At 34.3% G+C, this 13,328-nt stretch overlaps 1 pseudogene; it reads right to left on the bottom strand.

Annotated features, from left to right (window-relative positions):
- Positions 1-11,994: 11,994 nt before the first annotated feature.
- On the bottom strand, positions 11,995-13,099 carry LOC143381523 (tubulin-specific chaperone cofactor E-like protein pseudogene; annotated as a pseudogene).
- Between the last annotated feature and the right edge of the window lie 229 nt (positions 13,100-13,328).

The following is a 13,328-nucleotide window of genomic DNA, read 5'->3' as shown; positions in this document are numbered from 1 at the left end:
TTATGAATCAATGCAACATTTTGCTTTTATGATAGTAGGTATACCTTGTATAGCAGCTATTTTACTGAAAATTATTTTCAGATTTGCTCATTTATATGAAAACTTTGAATTTTCTGGAATAATAGTGTCTTAATATTTTTTACTTCCTCATTTATAGACAAACATCTCACTGCAGAATTTCTGATTTTAACCTCAAATATGATTCTATGTGTATCTATGATTTTATACACATAGATATCAAAACTGATGTAGGAAGACAAGCAGCTGATACAGTGAGATAGAAATACTCAAAACATTTATAACTTACCTTGAATATCTTCAAACACTGCTGAGTGTTCTAAGGAATCTAAATTAGGTCCTAAAGTTTTATCTAATTATCTTCCACTGTTTCACAGCCACTACCTGCATCCATGTCTCCCTTACTTTTTTTTTTTTTTGATACCATACTAGGGATTGAATTCACAGGCATTTTACCACTGAGCTTGTGCCTCATCCTTTGTGACATGATTTAATTTGCTAAGTCTGGCCTTGAACTTGTGATCCTCCGGCCTCAGTCTCTTAGTGTCTGTGATTATAGCTGTATGCCACCAAATCTATCTGTGTTTCTGTACTTTATTGAAAATTTGTAATTTGCCTTATGAAAAACAGTAGAATAAATAGAAATAAAATAAAACCAAATTCCATTATGAAAAAAAATCTGAGATTATTTTTATTATTCAAAGTAACTGGATTTCCTATCGAAGATAACACTTTTTTTTTAAACACCACAGTTCTTTTTAGGTTATTATATATTTGTTCATTTTTAGAGCCTCAGACAAGACAGTCTTGGATATACTGCACTCATAAGCAATTAAAAAAAATATCAGTGGCTTAACAAATTGGGGGTCTGTTTCTCAAGTTGTTTACATGGCTAACAGAGCTTTGTTCTCCTGATAACACCACTGGTCACTGTGGCAGAAACCAGAGGAATTTAGTGAGCTATGGAACAATTTGTGATACTGATGTCTGACTGCAAGGGTGTAGGAATGTATGGAAACACCAGAATATTGATAAAAAAGCCTCTGAGATCTACAGTTTTTTATTTGGGTTATCAGATAAATTATCAGCACTTGAACACTCATTATAAATCAATCTATATAATCTTTTGAATCTATTTTATGGGTAAATGAAACAGAGTGATTCACCTACCCAAAGGAGAAAAAGCAAAAGCTTTTCAAAATGTGCTTCACCAAGGACAGTTCCCCTCATCTGCAGTGGCTGACTCACTGACAAGAAGAGGAGTGGGACACCTTTATTTTGAAAAAAAAAAAAAGGAGCAGCTGCAGATGTGTCTGATGAGAGGCTGTTGGCATGAGAAACAGGATCTTCCTCAGTACAAGAGTGTGTGCTAAGTGATTGGCTAGGGAAGAATTTGGCTTTCTCTGGCTCATGCTAAGTTGACATTAATAGAGAAACCTACAGTCATTGACCAAGTTCTGACCCTCTAGATGTTGTGGCTGGGCTCTTGGATCAGCTGCCACAAAGATTATGGGTCACATCTCTGTTGTAGAACAGGATCTGGTCTTTATGGGTTTTCATAGTTGCTGCCTCAGTACCTTGAACTCATTTTCATGAGTTCATGGGCCAAAGCAAGTCAGATTTTCTTCAATTGCTCCATGGAAGAAGCCAATTTAAACATTAACTCAGGGCTAAGGCAATCTATGATTAGGATTCGGGAATAGTTTTTGAAAGCATAGTACATCTTTGTATAAATTCAATAACAGTTCAGACAGTTTTAGCAGTGACTTGCAAATGAACTTGATCTATTTCTTGGCTCAGACTACTATTTTTATAGCTCTTTTTTTATTTTTGGTATCGGGCACAGAGAAACTTGTTTTTCATATTCAGCATTTATTACCAAACCTCTTTACAAGCAAAAATCTGCAAATTTTCAGCAGGTTAAAATGTGTATGCATTCATATGTAATTATATATGCATCTATATGTATATATTTATGTATCTAAGTATATGCTGCGTATGTATATGTGTATGTAGTCTTCAAAAATTTATAAACACATACATACATATAAACACATAATTAGATCAAATAAAATTTAACATGTGGGCTCTCATAATTATCCATTATATCGTGTTAGTCATAGAACTTAAACTATCAGACAGATCCTCTGAAAAGAATACATAAACATGGGATAGTTCATTCAGAGTGAAGAGGCAATTTAACATGATACAAAACTTGTTCTTTATAATGCAAATTTATTGTCTTCAGTAAAAAATCAAAACACCCATAGTCAAATTCTTGCATTTACTTTATAAAGTTAATGAACCACACATTAAACTTTATATTTAATCTTTACTGAAAGTTAACAATGGCCTCATTTATTCCATGTAGCCTATGTCATTTGAAACAAATCACAGATCGGTAAATTAGCAGTAAGCATTTTCATAAGTAAATAAAAGAAAATATATCTTAAATGTATCAAATGATTTTTATTTTTTAAAGAAAAACATAAATTTTAAGAAACTTTTTAAAATATGAAATAATGATGCAGCTAACTGCATAAATGTGTAATATTCACAGGGTGCTGATAACCTCTCTCTAAGCTATTTCTATGTTAATTCCCAACCCCCAAGAATTTAATATCTATTTTCTTTTGAAAGCTATAGAAGACAAGCACAGTGCTGTTCTTCTGTCCTCATGTTGGCCTCCTGGCTACACATAGCCCTGCTGACCATGCTTTCACTCTAATGGACTCTTCCAGGCTACCTGCAGTTAGGAGCTCAGAGCCCCAGCCTCTGTCTCCTGCAGTGCAACACTCTAAACCTTACCAAGCAGGACACTTGGTGACCGTAATGTTTTCTCTCCATACACATTCTTTCTCAGGAGAACTTCAACACTTTCCCTGCTTTTGGATTTAAAATTTAATAGCATAAGAGTCACATAGGAAATTTGTTCTAAATGTGTACATGTTGGCCAGAGATGCTAATCAAGCAAGCCTTGATTTAGAGTTTACCATTGTCAGGATGCTCCACATATACTTGTTCCATTTCACATGCCATGGTTTTTATCCATCTTCCTGTTCAATCACAAGACTCTTACTAGTACTGTTTCTTTCTGATAACTTTCACCGAGGATCTACCCAGGATCTCTTGTGAAATGGCACCTCCTCAGAGGCCCTTTCTGCCTGCTCTCTAATGAAGTTCCCCTCTCTACCCACTCCAGTTATTATTATCTCTTTGTTTTGATGTTTTTGTTTGTTTGCTTGTTTAATGTCTTTGTGCTAATGACAGTATACAAGCACTTGATTTGTTTTATTTGCTATCTACTTTTTACCTAGGTCTTTAACAATGTTGGACACAGAGATTATAGTCAGTAGTGTCTGAAGTCAGCAAGAGAAGGGAGAAGGAAGATGTTTTCAAAGTACAATCCATCACCAAAACTTGTCTTCTATTTTAGCGTGCCTCATGTCATTATTTTTTTTCCATGCTAGTTTTATCCAGTCCCCTGGCAATTTAAACTTACATAGGTAAAGAACTTGTTCAGGTACAAATCCTTTCTTGTTGTCTATGCAAAAATAGATGAAAGGAATTGGAGAGATTTTTTTCCTCCAAAAAACTAGAATCTTTAGAATTTTGAGCTGCCTTGCCCCAGGATATGTGGTACAATTAGTATCAGCTCCTGATTTAAATTCTACTTGAATGCAACCTCAACAGACTGTTTGATGAAGCAAGACAGATTTCACATCAACCTGGTAGACGAAAATAAAGCCAAATTTAATTAGGCTAAGAATATGATGGCTTTTGTCCTTGAGTATCACAGAAGAAATCTATATCCATTACCCTATATGACCAATTAACTTTTTAGAAGATCTTATTGCTTCTAGCAATCACATATATTACACAACTAACAAAATAACAGTTACTTGAATTGTCCAGTAATTTCCTAAGAGAGGATGATCTCAAGATGTCACAGAAGCTGCTCTGGACAGGAATCTATGGGTTAGAGGGCAAGGGGAAAGATAATCAGGGCTGGGTTCTGTGTAATTTAGTGCCTCATTTTCTTCACCTCTATAATGGGAACGATATGATTTATCTCTTATAATTGCTATGATCATTTAAAGAGTTACTATATGTGTTAGCTTTCCATTATCATAACAAATATCTGAGGTGATCAACTCTTTAAGAAAAAAATGTTTATTTTGGTTCACAGTTTTGGAAGATTCAATTCATGGTGGATGACCCGGTGCTCATGGGACAATGGCAAGGTAGCACATCATGGCATAAACGTGTGGCAGAGGAAGCCCTGACTTCGTAGCCAGAAACAAAAGATAGGGAGAAGAAGGGTCTGGGGTCCTACTATATCTTTCAAAGTTTTCCCCTTGATGGTCAGAAGTCCCCCCACTAGGCTCCACTTAAAGGTTTTACCCTCTTCCCATAGTGCAGCCATCTGGGGATTGAAGCGTTAACACATGGATCTTTAGGGAACACTTACCCAAAACATAGCACTAGATGGAAGGTGAAAGGTGTTTAAGAAGTGATCATTAACTGTTAGCTATCATAATTCAATTTGCAGTTCTTGGTTTTCTATATCTGGCTCTAACTATGTCTATTTTAAGTTTTCTCTAATTATATAGCATTGATCTCTTTGTTATTACACATTATACTGCTTATTTTCCATTTTAAATAGTAGTCATTATGATGATTCTAATAATTGTAAAATGACAATTATACGTTAATAGCAAGTCATTCTTTTCTATGCGTCTCCTAAGGTCTTTTTTACTAAAGAATTCATAATGTTAATTATATGTGTTGATTACAACTTGCATTTATTGTCACTTTTATTCCTGATAAGTGTTTGCAGTGAACCAAGTCAGTTTTTAAAATTCTCATCTATCTACTTGGTCCCATAGCCACCTTAATATAAGGTAGGGATTTTGGTGTCTTGTGATTTGATCCTTCCAAACAAAATGACATCTGAGATACAACAAATGCTAATAGGAAGAAAAAGTAAGAGACAAGGTTTCTCAAATGAATATTCCCCAAATGAATATTAATTTAGTAATGTAAATATAACCAATAATTAATAATGTTATTCAGCCTATATATATATATATGTATATGTATATCTATATCTATATATACATATATATTAAGCCATTTTGTATGAATACTGCTATAAGCCTCATTTTCTTTTCAGTGTTATTAGGGGCTAACACATAGTCACTCATTCAGGAATCTTATTAAGAGTCTTCTGACATAATTCAGAATAGTGGATCAGAATTTATATTTATATATAATTTATATTTATATATAAATATATATATATATATATATATATATATATATATATATATATATATAAATTTTCTTTTTACTTATCAATGGACCTTTTATTTTACTTATTTATATGCAGTGCTGAGAATCAAACCTAAGGCCTCACATGTGCTAGGTAAGCACTGTAGCACTGAGCCACAACCCCAGCCCAGGGTAGTGTTTATATTTATCCATCCAATATTTTCTCTCCAATTTTGTTGAGTATTTGACATAGATGAGCCAAAAACTGCTTATTTGAGTCAAAATCATTCCTATCTTAGGAGAAATGAATATTGGATATTGATGATAAGGGTTTTCCAGAGATTCATATCACCAAGCCATACTTTGAAAGAGTTGAAGAAGTGTTCAAGAGGCTATTGCAATAGGATTGGAGTTGTAAAAAAAAAAAAAAAAAAAAAAAACAAGTCTATCCAAACCAAATAATGATTCACCAGGTTTCTTTGTCTTGATTTAATAATTACAGCATAGACATACATTGCTTCCAGAGGGCCACAGCTAAATTAGAAATAGATCACATAGAAACTGAGAATCATCTCTGGTTAATGGATAATTATTTTCTTTAAGCTAGTATTATGTTGGGTTTTAAGATCAGCTACCACAGAATGCACAGAGAAGTTGGGGAAATGGACCTCATGACTCATCGATGTCCCTAAATCAAAGAGAAGACCTACATTACAAGTTCAAGTCATTGGTACCTCAATTGACTATCCAAGCACAGGACAGATGCTTGAGGCCACAGAGCTATAAAAGAGAAGAAAATGTGGGAAGGGGTAAAATTACCCAGAATAAAGTGTGTTGATACAATCTACTTGAGTATTAAGAAGTCTGTTCCTGAGTCCTTCTGACTTTTACTGTACTATCATTTTCTTCTCATACCTATTTTCCTCCAATTTTGCTGTATTCAGGTATTTTTGAAAGAAGTAAACTTATGTGGTGGTGAAATTGTTAATAAATTATGTGCATTTGTGTCAATGAATGTTTTTGCTGTCTTATAGATAAATGCCATGAGTTTACCATGCAGGATATAAATGCCTTCTAAAAAGAGTGGTGATTGTGCTGATTGCGAACCTGAGAAATTGAAATTCGCATATCTGTTTTCTCTGCAGTTCATAACACTAGAAAATATAATCATCTTGAAATTGTTTGAAAGCTGGCAAAAAAAAAAGAATCCATGGATATTCAGTGTAGAATGAGAACAATGGAGTACATCAACTAATCTTATTTCAGACTGAAGAGTTCCACAGCACCAAAAAGCAGCAGCTACATTTGAATAAAGCAAATGCAGAACTTCATCTTTTTAAAGGCCTTAAATGAGTTTTACATCCTACTCTCTATTGTTCTCAATGCAACCTTTTAAAAAATTGAGAAAAACAACAGAAATTATATGAGTTAATGCTTTTATTTTTATGAGATTAATCTGATATTTTTTCCCCACAAATGGCCCATTAGGAGATCCTAAGAAGGTATATCATTTTAAGAATGATTTTTATTTTGTCAAAGTAAAATAAATGTTATAACTTACAAGAATTCTTACCAAGATTGCCATGAGTTTCCAGAATGTCAAGCTTATTAGGCTCCCTGGATATTATGATTCAGTTTTAAATATTTTAAAGTATTTGAAGCAAGAAGCAGAACTATATAACTGTATAAGAAGCCTGGGGTGGCTCATATATCATTTGTCAATCACAGCACAGTATAGGTGCTTTGCACAAGTGTCCTTTATTTTCTCTATAGTTTTATATGACTTGTGCTTCATTAGTATCTCAGTTATAGTCCCCATAGAAAGTCATTTTGCTGTACCTCTTCCCTGTGGTACTGAACAAGGGGCCCTTCTTCAGCACCAACATGGTATTTGGAGCCCTGTAATTACAATTACTGTGTGTATTATAATCATCTGACGTGTGATATGTGAGGCTAAAGAATAGGCTTTCAAAACACAGTGGCTGTTACATAATAAGCATTCAATATCACAACAGTTAAAAGAATGGATAGATGGATTTCTGTAGTTCAAAGTTCTCCCGGCATGAATGAGACACACTTCATTTGAAGAAACCTTGAAATTTTACTAAGTAGTACAAAAAGGGCAGATATCAACTTTTGAAAGTGTAATGTAGTAAGCATGAATGGGATGATCTATCTGCATAAATGGCTTTGAAAAGAAAACCAAGGAAGAGCCATTATGATTTAGTGAATTTTGCTCTTATTTAGTCTTCTATATTCGTTGAAACAGAAAGTTGTGACAGAGAAGCAGATTCTATGCCCAGAATAACGTCATGTGATCAGCTATTTGTATCTCTGTTTCTTTTCTATTTTCTGTATGTGTATTTTTTTTTACTTTTGGTGAAAATGTTCAATATATTTAGTAATCTCATGAAACCTTAAAGGAAAATATGAGTTTTTAAAGTTTAAAAAGTTTTCAAAGAACTCACTTGAGAATTTTCCCTTCTCACTGTCCAGGCAGCACATGAAAATAGTTTCCATTCATATTCTAGCTCAAGGAATGAAGAAAAAGAAAGAGTAGCACTTGTGGTGTCTTCCCAATCATTACATACTCCATTAATCTACTTGATGTGTACACAATATTATATAGACGACACATAAATGAATAAGGCAGTTCTTTCTGCTGAGATTTTAAAATTCATCTTTATTGAGATATAGTTTTCAAGATATTAAATGGGCCCACTTTAAAGGTACAATAATATTTAACACGTCTTCTGTGTTTCTACCAAAACAAATCGTGATAAACTGATTTGATCATTGCACATTGTATATGTGTATTAAAATGTCACCCTATATCTCTTAAATATGAGTCCTATTTGACACTATTTTATGCTATATTTATTTATTTTGAGACAATGCCTCACTATATTTTCCAGGCTGGTCTTGAAATCCATGGCTTAAGTAATGTGCCTCAGCCTCCCAAGTGCTAAGACAACAGGCTCACTCATGCCACTGAGCTGGTCTTGAATGGTGGCTTAATATGGTAAATATTGGTGCATCTTCCATTACAGTTAAAGGGTGCATGGACTCTCCTGTGGTTGGTTGAGTGCTCTACCAATTAGTTCATTTATTATAATGTTGTTCTATTTTTCTATAGTTATTTTCTGTCTACTTGTTTATCATTACTTAAAAAGAAGTTTTTAAATATCCAACTAATTTTTTTAAACTTTTTTTTGTTTTAATTAGTTACACATGACAGTAGAATGTATATATGCAAGTTGCATATCATACATAGATGGGATACAATTTCTCCTGTTTTGAGTATACATGTTGTAGAAACACATTGTTCATGTAGTCATATATATTATGTGTGTGTATATATATATATATATATATATATATATATATATATACACATAAAGTAATAATATCTGTTTCATCCTACTACATATACAATCTCTGGGGCACTATGAAGGCAATACTAAGAGGAAAGTTAATTTCATTGAGCACATTCATTAAAAGAATAAAAAGTCAAAAAATAAATGGCCCAACAGTACATCTCAAAGCCCTAGAAAAAGAAGAACAAATCAACACCAAAAGCAGAAGAAGACAGGAAATAACTAAAATCAGAGATGAAATCAATAAAATCAAAACAAAAAAATTAAAAAATTGACAAAACAAAAAGTTGGTTCTTAGAAAAAATAAATAAAATAGATAAACCCCTACTCAAACTAATAAAGAGAAAAAGAGATAAAACTCAAATTACCAAAATACAAGATGAAGAAGGAAATATCACAACAAATATGATTGAAATACAGAAGATAATTAGAAACTATTTTGAAAATTTATACTCCAATAAAATAGAAAATATCAAAGACATTGACAAATTTGTAGAGACATATAACCATACCAAACTGAATGAGGAGGTCATACACTACCTAAACAAATCAATTTCAAGCAATAAAATAGAAAAGGCCATCAAAAGCCTACCAACCTAGAATAGCCCAGGACCAGATGGAGTCTCAGGTGAGTTCTACAAGACTTTCAAAGAAGAATTAACATCAGTATTCATCAAAGTATTCATGAAATAGAAAAAGAAGGAATCTTTCCAAACTCATTCTATGAGGCTAATAATCACCCTGATAACAAAAACCAGACAAAGACACATCAAGGAAAGAAAACTTCAGATTAATATCCCTGAAGAATATAGATACAAAAATTCTCAATAAAATTCTGGCAAATCACACACAAAAAAACCCATATTTAAATGATAGTGTGCCACAATCAAGTAGTGTTCACCTCAGGGATGCAGGGTTAGTTCAACCTACAGAAATCAATAAATGTAATTCATAATATTAATAGACTTAAAAACAAGAATTATATGATCATCTTAATAGAAGCAGATAAAAGCATTTGACAAAATACAGCCCATCTTCATGTTCAAAATACTAGAAAAACTAGGGACAGTAGGAACATATCTCAACATCATAAAAGCTATATATGCTAAATCCAAGGCCAGAATCATTCTAAAAGGAGAAAAATTGAAAGCATTCCCTTAAAAACTGGAACAAAAAAAGGGATGTCCTCTTTCACCATGTCTATTCAACTTCATCATTGAAACTCTAGCCAGAGCAATTAGACAGAAGAAAGAAATTAAAGGGACAAAAATAGGTAAAGAAGAGCTCAAATGATTACTCTTTGCTGACGACATGATTCTATATCTAGAAGATCCAAAAAATTCCACCAGGAAACTTCTAAAACTAATTAATGAATTCAGCAAAGTAGCAGGATGTAAAATCAATACCCATAAACCAAAGATATCCCTATATATCAGCAATGAATCCATCAAAAGAGGAATTAGTAAAACTACCCCATGCACAATAGCCTCCCACCAAAAAATAAAATGAAATACCTGGGAATCAATTTAACAAAAGAGGTAAAAGACCTCTACAATGAAAACTATAGAGGTCTAATTAAAAAATACACCTCTGTTTTCTTCATAGTATTTCTTGTTTTGAAGTTTATTATTAAGAATGTTAATTTGCTATTCACTGGGACCCTGTTATGATTAGCGTATCATGATATGTTTTTTCTATTATATTTATTTTGACCTACTTGTGTCATTATGTAGAAAGAGCATTTATTTTGATGAGATATGTTTGGATCTTGATTTATTTAAAAATTAAGTTTGATAATCTTGGATTTTAATTGGAGTTTTTAGATCATTCACTGATCATAATTATAAATAAAGTTTTGCTTCATTTTTACAATTTATAATTTGTTTTTTGATTTGCCCCATTTATCCTTTGTTTTTTTGTTTATATTTTTCTACTAGTTTTGATTTCTTAAATATTTTAGTGTTGTATTTGATCTGTAGTTTAAATTATTCAGAAGACATTTCTGGTTTATTGCTGGTGGTTCTAGGATTTAGTATATGGATCTGTAACTTATCTCAGTAAGTATCAAATCACATCATGACACTTCACATGTAAGAACCTTTTAGCATTTTCATCTTTTCTGTCTTCCATTATAGTATTATTTTCATATATATTTTACTGAAATCATCTTTATTAATACCACAACATATTTGATAATTTTTGCTTTAGTCATATATCTTTCAGAGAAATCTTCTTTTCTTTTCTTTTTTTTTTTTTTTTGGACGTTTTGACATTTATACTTTACTCTTCTATAGTGGCAACTAAATTGAAATTTAAAACCAAAAGAATTGTTGAGTTATTACATCACAAAGCCCCAGGAACAAACTAGGAATCAAACCTCCCTTTGATTAAAATTTCCCAACTTTAATGCAAAGTGCAAGAGCAAGGGCTTTGAATGGATGACAGAGGCAGGACATTCGCAAAGCTCATTCTCTCATATCCCCCAACTTCATTCCCTCACACACCAGGGGTAGTCTGTTAGCTGATTCTCCATTCTCCTGGCATGGATATCCAGCACTCCACTGGATTCTTCATAAAGTCAGGCCTCTATTCCCAATAGTTTAAAGTAATGAAAAAGAAAGATATGGGGAAATACATTCATAAGCAAAAATAAATCTGGAATCTAACATGTTTCATGTTATGAAAGTAATGGCTGATATAATACACGAGGGGCATTAAAAGTGAGATAGTAGCATAAAGAGATCAGACTCCTCTGCCCATGCTTCCAGAAAAGTATCAAGTTTTCCTGGAGTTCTGACTCTCCATCTGCTCTTCTTTAAGATCCTAACAGAGATACAGGTTCTTACTGAATACCTGAGATCAGAATCAGGTTGAAAAATGCTTATTAAAACACTCAAAATTATTTTAAAAGGGAGAAATGAAGGAGGAAAAATCACTCAAGTTGAGAAATAAGAAGTTAATTTTGAATAGAATAAAACTATTAGGTAAACATGTGCTGACACAAATCAAAGTGAATAAAGTGAACCAAAAAAAGGAGGGAGGGAGAGGGAGGGAAACAGGGAGAAGTGGGAGAGAAGTGATGGCCCTTCCTGTGAAGTGTCCTTGACTCCTGATTTAAATATGTCAGACACCCTTCTGAGGGGCTAGGCTATTCATGCTATTTTTATGAGGATACCTAACGGTAATGATGACCAAATGGCAGACAAACCCTAGTGAGCACAGTAAGAAGTCGGTGATTTTGTTGTCATCTTTCATGAGAGAGGGCTTATGGACTGGATATGGGACCAATTCTGCTGGCTGAGCCGAAGAAATCTGTGGTAGAAAATACCAAAAAATGGCCCCCTACCCATTCCAGGGGAAAAAAAATACAAAACCCCTCCCAAGGCTAAACAAAACAAAACAAACAAAAACCTTCTCCCTCCTAAAGAAAACCACATTGGAACCAAATGCCCTGCAAGAAGTCCTCATGTGTGTTTTTACAAGGCTGGTAGAGGTTATTTTGTTTTGGATTCCACATAAATTTTATCTCCATCCCTAATGCCAAAGGAATGCAACGCTCGGGAGCTATACTTCATTTCTTCTGGGTCAAAGGGTGCTTCATGGTCAAAATGGTAGAGGAGCATGTTGCTTGTGGGTAATTGCACTAGAGTTCTCAATTGTTTCTTTAGTTCTGCAACAGTTTGGTCCAACCGAATGTTCATTTCTTCCACTTGATCATTAAAGTGGACTTCTACTTTTGCACTGCTTTGGGGTCTTAGATCCACTTCTGCCAAAGGCTCCAACTTCCCATATTTTGTTATCAGTTCATGATACCTGAATGGCACTTCTTCCTGTGGAACATCCACATAGTAACGAATAAAAAATCTCTCAGAGTCTTCTCGTTCACCATCAGTAACAACACTGCCATTAAGTTTGGAAACTGATGGCAATCTGGCTTTTACCATTTTTCTGCGCTCCTTGGTGGTATATGGCTGCAGAAGAGGAATTCCTAACAATCTCACTTCTTCAAGTGTGGGGAATGAATTTAGTTTGTCTATGTCTTCCCAAGACTGCAAACCTGACTTGTGGAGGCTGATGGATCGCAGATTAGGAAACAACCTGGCCAATGAATCATCGGGCTCCTCAATAGCATTCAAATGATTGTTGGCTAGGACAAGGGTATCCAGTGATGGAAACATCACTCCCAACTTGCGTATTTCAGTCCAGTCTTGGAGATGATTGTCTGTTATATGTAGGAGCTTAAGAGAATGACAGCAAATAGAAGAACAAGACACTGTTTCATGGTCATTAAGGCACAGGAAGAGCTCCTCCAAATCTGGTAACTCCTGTAGGATTGTGTGGACTGTCTCCCATGAAGCTTTGCTATTGTTGAGGACAAGTTTGCGAACCCCAGAGAAGGACCCAGCACATGTTCTTTCTAAAACTTTCATAGGAGAGCCCTGAGGTGTGGCTGGGACATGGAAAGTTTTCAGGACTATATTTTTCACATAATACTTGCATAAAACTTCTTCCACTAGGTTGGTCCATCTTTCTTTCCTAAATTCCCTCAGCCCGGGAGGCGGGGGAGCTGCTGTGGCTGCTCCTCGGGCTGCGCCTCTCCTCCCCGCTCCCGGCCCGGCCGTCACCGCCGCCGCTCACCCTCAGGCTTGCTCCCGGCAG

Source organism: Callospermophilus lateralis, chromosome 15, assembly GCF_048772815.1.
Source record: "Callospermophilus lateralis isolate mCalLat2 chromosome 15, mCalLat2.hap1, whole genome shotgun sequence".
Taxonomy (NCBI): domain Eukaryota; kingdom Metazoa; phylum Chordata; class Mammalia; order Rodentia; family Sciuridae; genus Callospermophilus; species Callospermophilus lateralis.
This window is presented reverse-complemented; position numbering and strand designations above follow the sequence as displayed.